The sequence below is a fragment of the Balaenoptera ricei genome, chromosome 2 (assembly GCF_028023285.1).
Source record: "Balaenoptera ricei isolate mBalRic1 chromosome 2, mBalRic1.hap2, whole genome shotgun sequence".
NCBI classification, from domain to species: Eukaryota; Metazoa; Chordata; class Mammalia; order Artiodactyla; family Balaenopteridae; genus Balaenoptera; species Balaenoptera ricei.
The window spans coordinates 26,525,494-26,540,971 of NC_082640.1; the positions used below are offsets into that span (position 1 = coordinate 26,525,494).

Genomic DNA, 15,478 nt, shown 5'->3' on the forward strand with positions numbered 1-15,478 from the left:
ACAACCTCAGAAAACACCTCTAAGGAGTGAGGGTCCACCAAGGGGCTGTAAGCACGTGCAGTGGCCAAGCTGACCCTCTCCTCAGCTTACGTTTCCATGAAGGAACTCTTCCCAGGGCAGACTCCTGGCCCCTCAGCATGTTCCGTTATTTCCCCAGCTGGGGGGGAAAAGTGATCACCTGAGTGGTAAGTTCAGGAGAGAAGGAGCTGGATGTGCAGGCTCTATCTTTCCTCTCCTCTCTGTCTCTGGGCTGTTTCTTGTTGGCTCTTGGCTTTTGTGCACTTAGCATGAGATCCAGCCTCTGGGAGGGGAGCCCTGAGCTCTCAGAAATGCGTGTGTCTGGGAGGGTAAGTCTGCCTAGTTGCTGAGTTTACTGTTCAGAAGCCTTTGTGCCTCACTCCTCAGTCACACCTTCCCACTTAGCGTGTGTTTTGATTTCCATTTACCAAACTTCTGCATCTGTCTTTTCATTGGTTCCAAGCACAGATAGATAGATATAAAAGTGTCATTGATTTTCTTCAAACTCTACAGTAATCCAAGATCAAGAATAAACATATTGGAAGGAATTAAAAAATCAGTTTCCTAATTGCATAAAGATTCATTCGATTTACTCCACTGGATATTAGTAAAAAGAAAAGACATTTTCTGATTTTTCTTTCCTTGAGACCTCATGTATCACATACAAGAGTGCTCAGGAAGCTAGAACATACTGAAAAATTTATGCATATATATATATATATATATATATATATATATATATATATCTATCTATATATATCTAGAACATATATATATTCTAGATAGATAAATACACAGAGAGAACAAACACTTCTGACCTTGAAGATATATATATATATATGTTTAGATCTATAGCTCTATATTCTGTCTTCCTCTATTTCTCTTCAATTTTCACAAAGCATGTTAAAAAAAACTATTAATCTTATAAACAAAAATACTTGGTTTTCCCTTATGTTTTGAAGACTCCAAGTTTCCAAGGAAGCAGATGTCACCTGAGTGGTGTAATTGCCCTTGGGGTGAAGGTGCATGGGCTAAGGCAACTGTCACCGCTGTTTGCAGGGACTCAGCTGGCTGCAGCTCTCTTGGGGCCTGTGAGCATTCATCTAACACTACCTGGTAGAAATATTTCACAGAAACTGTCAAGTGCCTCTGGTTTCTTTACAATAGCGGTAAAGTGATAAAAGGTGGAAGATGGACTCTAAAATGTAGATTTTTAACGCCTCCCCAATTCAGCTCAGGTATCGCATCCCTCCAACCAGGCTAGGAGACACTGGAGGGTAAAAGCCCTAACCTATTAATAGTTCTGTTACCAGCATGTATCGTAGGACCTGGTATAAAATTGGTAATATGTATTGCTTAAGACAAAAAGTATCTTTGAATGACCCACTAATGATAAACACGAGTCCCAATAAAAGAATAGAGAAAATACAACCAGTGATTTGAAGGGCCCACATCTTTAGAGCTTCATTGCAGTCTGTATGGGAAATAGTGTTTCTCGCGGTTCTGTGTCTTTAGATTTTAAGATAAACGTGTAGGAGCCAGCATTTCTGTTATTACAGTAAAATGACGTTGCCTAAGTCCCACCCTCTTAATCGAGAAACACCAGAAATCTTTCAAAAGGGCCCCTCTTCATTCTTTATTTTGCTGTCTACTGCTATGGATTACTACACCTTATTCTGGAGAAAACAAAAAAGGCAGGTTTTCAAAAGTTAGGAAATAACATACATGTTATTTCCAGGAAAGACCTTGTATTTTATCTCCTTTCAACTTCCTCATGTAACATAGAATCAGCTAGACTCTTCGAGTCACAAAGCAGGGCTGTGGAAATCAGAAAAGAAAACCAAGGCCTTCCCTCACACTTTACTTTTTTAAAATTTTTAAAAAGATTTATTTATTTATTTGGTTGTGTTGGGTCTTCATTGCTGTGTGCGGACTTTCTCTAGTTGCGGTGCGTGGGCTTCTCGTTGCGGTGGCTTCTCTTGTTGCGGAGCACGGGCTCTAGGCGCACGGGCTTCAGTAGTTGTGGCTCGCGGGTTCTAGAGCTCAGGCTCAGTAGTTGTGGTGCAGGGGCTTAGTTGCTCCGCGGCATGTGGGATCTTCCCAGACCAGGGCTCGAACCTGTGTTCCCTGCATTGGCAGGCGGATTCTTAACCACTGTGCCACCAAGGAAGTCCCTCCTCACACTTTAGAACCATTTGCATATCACTTCTGACCTTGGATGGACTTCACTGTAATCTTCAAGGATTACCTTGAAGACGTCTTCTTTCTAAAAATCTATTCTCTCCTTTAAAGACTTGATTTAATGATATTTATGAAGGTTAGTGCAAACAGAGAAGTTCCATTTTCCTGGGCAGGTGAGACAGTTCCAAGAAAACTATTTTCGTCTTCTTTAAGTGGGGTTGCTTTTTTCTGAACAAGTCTTGCATTTGTAGGAATTTTAGGCTACAATATGAATAATGAATCTGGAAAAGCATTCTTTCCAGGACAGATGTATGTACCCAAGTATTTTTTCCTTGCTATTCGATAATGATTGTTTTCATTACACAGACTAGTTCCTAGATAAGTGGAACAATATAAAATTATGCCCAAAAAAGGCTAAAAATGTTTTATTGGGTATTAGATGATTCTGAAACAACTAATTTAGTTTTTTTCTTTGTATTGAACAATGCAGAGACAAGTTATTCTAATTCAGTTCATCAATTAATTTAATAAATATCATTGTACATCTTTTACAGGCCACGTACAGTGCCTAGATCAGTTTATAGGAGCACCGCCGCACTGGAGAGACCCTGCCTTGGGGGCTGGGAGGTTGGATGCGAGGGCCTCTCTGCCTGATTCTGAGGTCGGTACCACGGAGCCCTCTCACCCACAAGATAAGCCACTCACCCCACTGTCAGCCCAATTAAGGGTAATAGTTTGGTCTCTCATGGGCCTTCCTGTTTTGTTTTGTTGAATTTCTCAATCAGGTTGGGCGTGGAGGAAAAGTAAAGAAACCAGAAAGTGCTATCAGTCGGGCTCCTACAGTCCCATTAAGAATAGGTTTTTATGGAAAAAGGCTGACCAGACACTAACAGCCTCCAAACTACCTTTTAAACTTTTTTCGTCTTCCATTTTGCCCTCAAGTGGCCTTCACTTGGTCCATTGAATTAGTTTTGAAGGGTTATCACACCAACTTCTTCTACATCTTTCAGAAAGTCATTCTGTGCCTAGGTTACTTTGCCTTGAAATTAAAGATGATATTGACTACTGCTCAGCAGTACTGATGAAAAGGTACTTGATTGAAAAGTTTCATAACCAAATGCTGGCAAATCATGATTTCAGGCACATTTTTCCAAGGTTCTGATCATCATGTTAGTGATCAAGAAGAGAAAGGATGTGTTTGCAATTTGACAGGTTTTTATTTCTATCTCTCAGATCAAGCTTACTGAGTTAAATATTCTGGTCAATTTTGACCCATGTCTCTTGTTTCCAAATTATTCAGCTATGTCAAGGAAAATAATATTTGCTTGATCCTATCATTAGATACTATGCTGATAGGCTTACAAAACGATGTGGTTTTTTAAATTTCAGTATATCATATTTAAATCGTTCTTGTTTTCCTTATCTATCTACTAGGTGGTAATTTGGTTTATTGCTATCAATGTGAATTTTATGTTTTTTGACACTTCTTTCAAAATTGCTCTTATCTTCCATTCCACAAATAAAACACCACACCCAGAGATAGTGTAATATTAAAGAGATACGTGTAAGGAATACAAATAATCCAGGGAAATGGTAAAAGCAAATTGGAGGCTGAGACTGAAATTTGGGGGTTTGCCTCCTGTTCGGTTCTATGTACCACAACTTTTGGTGTTAAAAGTTTAACTCGGACCTTTAATTTATCATATGACTTTTGGTCATATCACTTCTCTTTTCCACTTTTTAGCATTCATAGAATTTCAATGTTCACCTCTATGTAGATAAATTCAGACTTGCTAGGTCTGATTTCTCACTCTATTTTTATAACCTCCTATTTCCTGTGTATATTTCAATTTTGGATATTCCCAATTTTCAAATGGCAGTACACAAGAACAGACCAACAATCAGGTTTGCATTCAAACTTTGGAGACTAGCTTTGTTTATTACCAACATATATGCAGAGCAAGTTCTACACAAGGTAGATTCTAAGAGACAGGTTGAGGGAATGCATTTCCATTTGCTTCCTGTTTCCTTCGGGTCAGTTAGTAGGAGAGTGGGAGGGGGCAACCTCCATTTTCCCCTCTCCTGGGCTGGTGGTGGGACTTTGCAGAATTCAAGCTCTACCCAGAGCCACCATTGCAACCTTCAACCTTCTGCTGCTCACAGGATCTGAGGTCCTACAGCAGGTCTGAACTTGGCCCACCACCTCCTGTGGAGAAACTGTGACACCCTCAGAAATAAAAGTCATCATCTCCTCAAAACCAGGATCTTTCCTCACCATAATCAGTGTATCCTCTGTTGTCATATATGCTCTCAGCTGTGCCCTTGATTATTTCAGCACACAACTGCCCAACCAAGGATTTTTATTGAAAACGATCACGTGATCCTGCTTTTAATCACCCTTCCACTTTTTCATCCATCCATTCTTCCAACATCACTTTTTTTTTTTTAAAGGAATTCCTTTATTTTTTATTTATTTTTATTTATTTATTTATTTAGTTTTGGCTGTGTTGGGTCTTCATTTCTGCGCGAGGGCTTTCTCTAGTTGTGGCAAGTGGGGGCCACTCTTCATTGCTGTGCGCGGGCCTCTCACTATCGCGGCCTCTCCCGTTGCGGAGCACGGGCTCCAGACGCGCAGGCTCAGTAGTTGTGGCTCACAGGTCCAGCCGCTCCGCGGCATGTGGGATCCTCCCAGACCAGGGCCCGAACCCATGTCCCCTGCATTCGCAGGCAGACTCTCAACCACTGCGCCACCAGGGAAGCCCCCAACATCACTTTTATTGCATCGTTTTCTGGCCAGACTTCCTCAGTGCTCTGGGGTTGCCTCTACAAGACTCAATTTGGCTGTTTGGTCCTGATGCTAGATTCCCGCTGAGTCCCACCTCTAGTCTTTCACATGAACTGCTTGTCACTCTCCTACTGGCATGCTAATGTCCCAATAACCCCCTGCACCTGCTCCTGGGACCACACCTTTTCACCAGGTGCTTCCCCTCCTGACTGCAGTCCAGGTGAATTATCAGCATTGCTTTCCATTAACGAGCCCCTTAATCTCTGGGGCACAGTGGCTCTGCTTTTGTTTCACCTGTCTTGGCTATGGGCGCAAAGTGGGAAATGATATATAATTCCCTTACAATCCCAGGTATGGTTTTTTCACTCAGGTACCAAAATGTTTCTAGCCAGGCTGATGTTCTGGTCCGGATTCTGCCCTAGTGTGAAGTGAAAGCAGAGCTGGAAATGAGGTGAGAATCAGATGAGTCAGGAGGTGCATTTCCTGGGTTCCTGGCCCAGGAAGCACACCAGGTACCAGGGAAGCCGTGCCCTTGAGTATTCTTCTGCAAGCCTCTGGGGGATGGAGTCCACAGTGGGACGAGGAAGTCCAGACCTGACGCGGTGAACTCTTAGAATCCTCCCAGTCCTCCTAGCCCTTCTGGTCAGGACTAGGGAGAGAGGCTTAGCCTGCAGGGTCAGGGCGTGGATGGCTGGTGTTCCGTGAGGCTTTTAAAAGTTCCATTCAAGACACTTTGTTAATGGGCTCGCAGAGGATGATGAGATCATGAGATCAACATAATAAAAATCAAGGCTATTTTAACTTTTAAAATATGCTCAACGTTTTGCATATGGCCATTTCTGGAGTGATTCCTATTCGTTGATATTCATCCATCAATGAAAAAGAGATTCCTCTCTTAACCGTATGGTGGTATTTTACTGAGGAAGAATCTATTCCATAGTGGCTCTTACTATAATAAATACCCACTCATTCTATTATTATAGACCAAATTCTAAGTTCCAAAGACATAACTTTCTCAAGTTACAGGCATTACATCATTATTCAAATAGTAATAAACAATGGCTTCTGGCCAGAAAAGAATTTTTTTAAATCAATTGTCTCACTTGTAGTCCAGACTCCACTTGGGAATTGCTTTCAGGGCTTTTCCCTGAATCTGTGGGGCAAAGGCTGCAACTCAAGGAACAAGGTGAACTTTTATCAGTAACTAAATCTGCAAAAGGCAATAAACACTCCTTTCCCAAAGCAATAGATAAATCACACTTGCTGTTCCTCCTCCACCCCTGGGGTCACGTCAGCTAGTGTTTGAGGTTTTGTTTGTTTGTTTACGTATGTATGCATGCATTTATTTATTTGTATTATTGTCTTTACAGGTCTAAGTATATTTTAGTGTTGTGGCCAATAGTTTAACTTATACACTCTACGCTTATAAAGTGCTTTATGATTTTTCCAACTGAGTTCATTTAATAAGCAATTTGATTGTCCCAGCAGCACTTAGAGGTGCTCAGAAATGACATGATTATACCCATTTCATACATGAGTTGACTGTGTCTCAGACATGGTAAGTGAATCACCATACCTACCCGTTACTCTGAGTCAATGCTCTTTCTTCTATTCACCCTGATTGCATTCTTTCCATGGGCTGACTATTCGGGAAACCCCTTGTTTCAGGATGCTGGAATTCCCCTTTATCTTTGTTATAAGTAGGGAGCGAAATCCTCCAGACTTTCATTTAGGGAAGAAGAAGGAAACAAGAAGGTGGCTAGATATCCAGCTTGTCTTCCGGAATCCAGGAGATAAAACATTCAATCTGATTTCCCTCTTTTATTATCCTGTTCTGTGCTGGATGTAATTAGGAATGGTACAAAGATGGAGGGAAATGAACATTAACGGGTTCCTACAGTATTTCAGGGAGAACACTAGATTTATACTTTCTTTACAGTTTCTCGATTAATTTAATCCTCCAGACAATTTATAAATAAGATATTACCTGTTCCCAATTTCCTTTTGGAAATAGTCTTCAGAGATGTTGAACTATTGATCCAAGATTGCACATCAGTAAATGGCAGGCAGGTGGTGACTCAAACTTCATTCACTCTAAATTCATTCTTCCCGGGACACGAGGCTGGACCAGCCTTGCTGCCAGTGACCCCCCCCCCCATTATTTTCAACCCACCTGAAAGCTCTGTTCCCTATGGCACAGTAAAAGATAACTAAGAAACTTAGAACAACCCCTTTAGTAGAGGAGACTGGAAAGATAAGCATTTTACTTATTTTAAATCTCTGAGCTCCTTGGAAATGGGTTATCAAAGTATTGTCCTTAATCTATTATTTGGATTTTTAATGAGATTCTAAATAGGGATAAGGAAAATGTTAATGTTTCCCTACCTGAAAACTTACAGTTTTCTACTTTATGTGCCACTGGCATAACCTCTCCAATACTCACGTCTGCCTTGGAAATGTTATTTGACAAGAGATCTTTACGGACAGAGCAGCTGAGGAAAATGTCTGCATCCAGTGGTGACATATTAGGTCCCTGGGCTGAGTCTGCCACTGAAAAGAGCTAAAAATATTGGATAAAACGTCAGAGTAGAAGAGGGTAAGGAGAAAGGAAATAAAAAAGAGAAGATAACAGAAAAGAGGAAGAGAAAAGGTGAAATGAAAAGAGAACTGGCAAATATTTTGAGGCAAAAAACTTTAAAATTATTAAATAATTAGATAGTCGTAATTAGATATCCCTCTTACCCCAAAACAAAGGAAAGAAAATAAAGATCTCCTCTAAAAACAAACAATGTGAACTTGGCTGTCCGGATCCCACGTTGAGTCTGTGTTGCTGATCCTTATATAAGTTTTCAAAACAAAAGATTTGTGAAACACGTTCTAGAATTCCTTCCTAAAAAGTATTGATTTATTTAACTTGTTATTGGGGAACATTTCAAAGATAATACAAGGATAGTACAAGGATACACCTCATGTCATGGACCCTCCTGGATCTATCACTCAACTTCAGAGATAGCAAGTCATGGCCAGTTTTGCTTCATATAAACCCCTACTCTCTCTTCCCCAGATACTCTGAAGCAATTCCTGACGCCAAGGCAACTGCAGTCAATGCTTTCCTCTAAAGATAAGAAGTTTTACAAAATATAACCTCAACACCTTTCTCCCACCTAAAATTTTATAATAATTCCTCGTATCATCAAATATCCAGTTGGCACTCACCCCAGCAGTCTCAAAAGTTTTTAAACATTTCATTTTTACACGTGAGGGCTGTAGGCTGATTTTTCAATCATTGGTTACGATATAAACAACATTCCTTTCGTTAATCATCTTCACTCTGTGGTTCCAGCGACACTCACAGGAAATAGTTTGGTCAATACAGACGGATCACAGCCCACAGGTGAGCTTTGAGAAGGAGGGTAGGTTATCATCAGAAGACCATGCCAACTCAACCTCACAGCTCGTTTATGAAGCAATATGTGTACTTGTGCATAAACCCAGCTTCCTCCCAGTCAACTGCCCTATGCTTACCAATTGGATTTTGAGACATTAACCTCCTCTTGAAAATAAACACCCTTAATCTATTTACAGGCTGCTTGGTAGCATTTACATGTATTCCTCCACTTACAACACATGCAAATAGCTGTATCATTTCAGACTGTTTATGGCACTTTTGTACCAACAGTTTATGGTCGTTCTAGATGGAATGGAACTGTGCAAAACTATTATGTCTGAACTTGAATCACAGGATATGATTCAACAGGGATAAGGAAATAACAGGAACTGTTTGGATGAGCTCCTGTAAAAACACTCAGCAATGGCTTTCTCTTTTTCTTTTTTTTTAATAAATAATCCTAAAATTCTAAAATCCTAAAATCTTCTGATTTTACTAGAGATACCTGTAATAATGATGATGATGATGATGATAATATTAAAATTTGAAATCAAGGTGAACCTGGAAGTAAGCTTATGGTAAGTTGTGCTCCATAAACCATGGCCTTTGGGAGTTAGTAACAGTTGGCTAAATACTCCTAAAATTCAAGCAAACAAGACCCATTGGCAAATATAAATTAGGAAAGTTACTGAAGCAATTCATGAGAAAGATAAATAGAGAAAAATTCATGGAAGCAGACAAATACCATTATCCTTAACTCTGCTTGGGATTTACCCACAAAATATCCATCTGTTACTCCTCAAACATACTCAGGTATGTAAGATGGAGAAGAATCTGCTTATCTGAGAGCTGGGCTGTGTCCACACTACTGAATAAAAGCCTGTCTCCTTCCATCCTTCCCACACCTCACAAGCTCTTGGGTATAAACTATTTGGTGGGCTTGGTCTCAATTTAAAGGCAGGAAGCACTTCGTAGGCATTTGAGCAACAAAGCGATAATTTTCATTTTAAGCTGTTATGGAACTGAAATATTAATATGAAGCCCATTAAGAGAAGTTGGAGTGGATTCTGGAGATCATTGAGAGTGGGCAATTCAAGTGACCTCCCTTGGAGGTGCTTCAAAATCCATGACTAGTTACTTATTCAAAGTTTCAATTAAATGGGCTATCATTCTGAACTTCTACTGATTCAGATTCTCCAAAATGGAAACCTGAATATGTAAAATTAAAATATTATACAATATATGAAATACACACATTGGTCAGATTTTCCCAGCCATGAACTGATTTAAATTAGTTTTTTAAAAAAATATTCTCTTTAAAGAAACTTTCAAAATGAATGAATCCTTTCCCCCAAGAAATCACATAAAAGAAATTGTGGCAAATGATATTTGAAAAGAAAATTTTAAATTATATCGCACTGAAAGTCAGACATTTCTTTTGAATTACTTTAGGTAAAGGATAGATTTGTGGATTTTTAGTATTTTACATCATTTTAATGTAATTTAAAATTTATAGACAGTAAAATCCACTCTTCTTTTGTGTACAGTTTTATAGTTTTTGGCAAATGTATAGAGTTGTGTAATCATCATCATAATCAAGTTATAAAAGAGTTCCTCATCCCCCAGAAAAACTTCCTAGTAGTGACATTTTTAGTCAGACCCTCTGCCCACTTGTCCCTATAATTGTGTTTTCTAGAGTGAGACATAAATAGAATCATACATAGCCTTTTGGGTCTTGCTTCTGTGTTTTAACATAATGAATTTCAGATCCATGCAGGCTGATCAAAGTCTCAGTAGTTCATTCTTTCTTGTTGCTGAGTAGTATTCCATTTTATGGAAACATAGTTCATTTATCCATACGCTAGTTGAGGGATTTTTTTTTCCCACACAATTTGTTGAAAAGACTGTTCTTTGCCTATTGACGTGCTTCGTCACCCTTGCAGAAATTCAATTTACAATAAATGCAAAAGCGTATTTCTAGAGTCTCAATTCTATTACATTGAACTATATATCCAGCCATGACACTATCACACTGTCTTTGGTACTGTAGTCTTGCAGAAAATTTTGAAATTGGAAAGTGTGAGTCTTCCGAATTTTTTCTTTTTAAAGATAGTTTTGGTTATTCTGCATCCTTTGCATTCTTATGTGAAATTTAGGATCAACTTTTTAATTTGTGTATAGAAGCCAGCTGGGATTTCCATAGGGCTTGCACTGAATCACTAGACCAATTTGGAGATTTTTGCCTTCTTAACAGTATTAAGTCTACCTACCCATGGGATGTGCTTCCATTTAATGTCTTCCTTCATTAAAAAATATGTGTAGGGCTTCCCTGGTGGCGCAGTGGTTGAGAATCTGCCTGCCAATGCAGGGCACACGGGTTCGAGCCCTGGTCTGGGAGGATCCCAAATGCCGCGGAGCAACTGGGCCCGTGAGCCACAACTGCTGAGCCTGCGCGTCTGGAGCTTGTGCTCCGCAACAGGAGACGCCGCAACAGTAAGAGGCCCGCGCACCGTGATGACGAGTGGCCCCCGCTCGCCCCAACTAGAGAAAGCCCTCGCACAGAGACGAAGACCCAACACAGCCAAAAATAAATAAATAAATAAATAAATAAATAAATAAATAAATAAATAAGTTTTCATTTAAAAAAATAAAAACAATGTGTAGTTCTCAGTGCATATGTCATAATTATTTTATTAAATTTATTCTAATTATTTTATCCTTTTGAGTACTATTGTAAATAGGGTAATTTTATTAAATTTTAGAATTGTTAATTGCTAGTGTATAGAAGTTCAATTAATTTTTATATATTGATCCTATGCTTTCACTTTACTGAAATTATTTATTAGTTATAATTTTTTTTGTAGATTCCTCAGGATTTTTTTATACAAGATTATGAAATTTACAAATAGAGGTAAGGATCCAATAAAGTGTAAGGATCCAATAAACATGTGTGTGTATGTATGTGTGTCTCAATCACCCACCACAGTAATTCTAACACTAATAACAGTGTAATTTCCCAGAAATTACAGTACTTCTTTTTCTTTTTCCTATGGTGCCTATTAATTTTACCCATTGGAATCATTTATTTCAGGGCTAACCAACCTGATGTGGGTTAAGCCCTCTAGAAAATAGACTTAGTCCAAGATAAAAAAGGAGCATTAATTCTTTTCCACTACAGGATAAATCCAACATGGTTGACCAAGCTGAAATAAAAAGAACAGACAATGGACTGGTTCAGAAAAGAATTGATTTTTGATGTTTATTCTATGTGTAATCTGATCACTCATCCATATCCCAGTAATATCAATATTATGACAGCTTTCAGACATGTCCTCAGAGTAGGAAGAATTATTGGGAAAGGAGGAAGTATGTGTAAACTATCAATTTGGTTTGCTTCCGAGATAAGGAAAAATATGGAATAACATATTTTAATTCTCTAAAAGACTGAAATGACCTCTTGCTTCATTTTTCTTTCCTTTGCATCTCAAACTTAAATTCCAGGAAAGCCCCTGCTAGTGATTTTATCTGAATTCCAATTAACCTCTAGTGATGGCAAAAAAATCCAATGAATTGGTTAGCATGTGGTGATATGTTCAGCCTGAGTTTTGAATATCATAATGTTTTCCGCTATATTTCATATCTTCAACTCTAACTTTAAAAAGTGATGATGCCGTAACAATTCCAATTTTCCCCTAAACAGAGAAACTTTTTTCTTACTTTTTCTTGGTAGTTAGAAGAATACAAAAGATGATACATTGTTTGATCTGTTTAGGCTACTCTAATATAAAAAAAGTACATTTTCTTGTAAGTTGTAGAATATTTAGAGATAACGAATAGTCACTATTTTAGTAAATGTATCAAATAAATATTGATTCCTCAACTCCTCTCATTTATTTCTTTTATGACTTTCCCTCTCTTGACTTGTTGGCATCATGCATACCATAAAATGTGTTCGTTTCAAAAATAAATTCCACAGTGTAAATACTGAAATCAACAAGCTTATAATTTTCCTTGTAAAAGCATTATACAATTCACAAGCTTTCTGTAGTAATGGTAACAACCACAAAAAAGCATCAAGCTCTTTTCCATTGTTTTTTAAATTCAAGTCACAGAGACATTACTCAAATATTGGAACAACAAAGACAATGTGTTGGCTGAAATCTGGACATCTTGACAGCAGGATGGTCCCTGATCAGCTTCTTCTTTGCCCATTTTATTCTCCTTTAGACTCTGCTCCACATCCCAGCAAAAATGTTCCCAGCTGCTCCACACGACCCAAACCCTGGCAATCACTGTCTCAGATGGAGACTAATTTTCTCCTGTACAGTGTCCATAATAAACCTCAAATATATTGGTTTCTAAACTCATGTTTTCACTTCTGGACCATGGAAGGGAAAACTTATCATGAGTTTGAGCTACACCCACCCTGTGTTCAGTAAACTTGGCTGCCCTAGATCAGAGAAGGATTTCTCAAATCAAAGGGAGTCAAAGAGGCAAAGGATGCCAGGCAAAAAACATTTGATGAAATTTTAGAAGCAAAATAATTTTGAAAAATACTCCATTCTAACCATCTTATTTAATAGATGAGAAAACTGAGGTGCCTGGAGAGTTCTTTGACTTTGTAAATAGTGACCCCAGCAAGAAGAATACTGTTCTTTCTATTGATCATTCTAAAACCCTGAAAATACATCTGAAAATAGTAAAGATGGGGCATTTTAAAAGGAAAGAAAGTTAATTGTATTAATTATCCATTTGGCTTATACTTACATTCCTCTACTCGATGCTTTTTTCTACCTTTTATATTCACCCTGACATAAGCTTATATAGGTTAATCTATATATTTATATGTATATATGTGTGCATGTAAAGGTATGTATTATGTATGTGTATATATAGAGATAGATAGATTAATCTATATGGTGATTCACCTCTTTAATGCCATCATAGATAAAGCAATTATTAAAATTTGCACCCATAACTTAAAATTAATTGCCCTTACTAGCAAATAGATTATTTTCCTTGTCTAAATTACTTTCCAGCAATATGCACATACCTACAGAAACATCTCTCAAAGGAAGAATGAGCTCAATCAAGTTCCTGATCACCAACTCCGAACCCCTCCTGCCCTGCCATTTGTGCAAAGATAGATTTGTATTATCTGCATGGATCCGCTAGTAGGTCTGGAAGATCCATGCACAGAATTTCCAATTTCCCATATGACTGCTACCCTTCAGCGCTAACCCTTTGGCTATGTGGACTGACAGAGGCTCATAACACATCATTCAGTCGGCCTTTGGTCTCTGCCGAACCAGCCCTTTGTCACCGAATCCACTGGAGTGCAGAGGAAGACACGGTCATTATCCCAAACTCTGAAGAAGTAAGCCAAGAGCATTTCAAATAACTGAACAATTTTCCAGAACAATCCTCGATCCTTTCAAGCCCAGACCCCCAATGAAGAGACAAATAACATTCCAAGACATGTGTCAGTATCTTATCTGTGTGCACACAGAGACATAGAAACTTCTAGCTCTGAAAGGATCTTCCAGATGTCAAATGAACATGCTGACAGCCCAATGGCATCATCCGATTTTGTTGTCACAAACCTATACAGTTTTCATACCCAATAATATAAACGTGTGTGTACAAACACATGAGCACATATGTAAGTACATTTACATATGCATACATGTATAGTTTATATATGCACATGGCAAAATGTATAAATATGATATCTATCCAAAGCTGCTTGTTCTCTTTGGAGGACCCAGCAACAGACAGCAAAGTTGTGATGTCTTCCTGACTCTGTATTTCCCATCATTCCACAGGGCATCTGCCCATCTGACAGTGAATCAGCATTCTTGCCTCAGTGGCCAGGTAGGGCAGGGTCACCTGCAAAATTAGAGAACTAAAGGAAAGAAGTCACAGTCAGAATGACAGCAACTGAAGTCCTTCTTAAGAGCATGTGAGGTCTCTCACCTCTCCATTTGTTTCCTGTTTAATATGTGGTTTGGACATTTTGAGGAAGAAATCTAATTTCAAAGTTGTCTAAATATGTTTAATGACAAATATCATGCTGTTTGAAAGCACATTACTCTGAGTGACATATGTCTTCTGCACTACTTACTCGTAAGCCCAGATCTTTTTTCTGTAACAATTTTCTTTCAGCAGGAAATATTTTGCTATTTCTGAATAGCTAGCAGTTATATACTATGGAAGCTATGTACTACAGAAACTACATACTCTAGAAACTATATCATAAGTTTTGGCCCTGTGAATTTATGCAAAATTAATGACTGACATAAAATAGATAAGCAACAGGGATTTATTGTATAGCACAGGGAACTATATTCAATATCTTGTAATAACCTAAAATGGTAAATAATCTGAAAAATATATATATAATAAACCACTACATGTAAGTAAATTGTTTCCATGGGTTTTGTGAGCATTTATAACCAAATTATTGACTCTGAGGAAGGGGTTAGGGGGATCCCCAATTTGTAGCCAACTCAAAATTGTGGGTACCTTGGGGACCCACTACTTGAGACTGGCATCTGAAGTAGGGGCAACTTTGTGGGACTGAGCCCTAACCTGTGGGGTCTGCACTGACTCTGGGTAGTTGGTATCAGAATTGAATTCAATTGCAGGACACCCCGTTGGTGTCTGCAGAGAATCGGAGGACTGCTTGACGTGGAAACCCCACACAGTTGGTGACAGAAGTGTTGTGAGTAGAGAATGTTTTCCTTTAGCAGGAAAATGAATTTTTCAACCTTCAGTGAATGCAAAGCTGCCCGGCAACGCTGATTAGAGTCCCTAAGAGCGAGGAGACAATGTAGGATGTTACTGGGCAGCCTCAGCGCGGCTCAGGGGTCCCTGGGACTGGACCCTCTCTACACCCCTGTCTCAGCATCCTCCGCTCCCCACTTCCTCTGTGCCCTCTCTACTCCACCCTGGACTCTCTGTTCTTCTTCAACCCTTCAGAATCAGCCCAGTCTCAGAGCCTCTGCCTGGTGGTGGTCTCTGCCTCGAATCCTCTCCCCACTGGACGTGTTCAGTACTCACACCCTTGCTTCTTTCAGGGTTGGCAGAAACTTGACCTCCGTAGA

At 39.0% G+C, this 15,478-nt stretch overlaps 1 long non-coding RNA gene across 2 annotated transcripts in view; it reads left to right on the top strand.

Moving 5' to 3' along the window:
* The window catches only part of LOC132359028 (uncharacterized), a 102,038-nt gene extending 87,550 nt beyond the window's left edge, over positions 1 to 14,488 (top strand). The window contains exons 5-6 of one of the 2 annotated variants that reach the window (XR_009500694.1): positions 2,754 to 2,860; positions 13,412 to 14,488. This is a non-coding gene — a long non-coding RNA (uncharacterized LOC132359028). Of the gene's footprint in view, positions 1 to 2,753; positions 2,861 to 8,871; positions 8,907 to 13,411 lie in introns of those variants that run through there. The other variant, XR_009500693.1, reaches the window with a different exon arrangement.
* Positions 14,489 to 15,478: the final 990 nt, after the last annotated feature.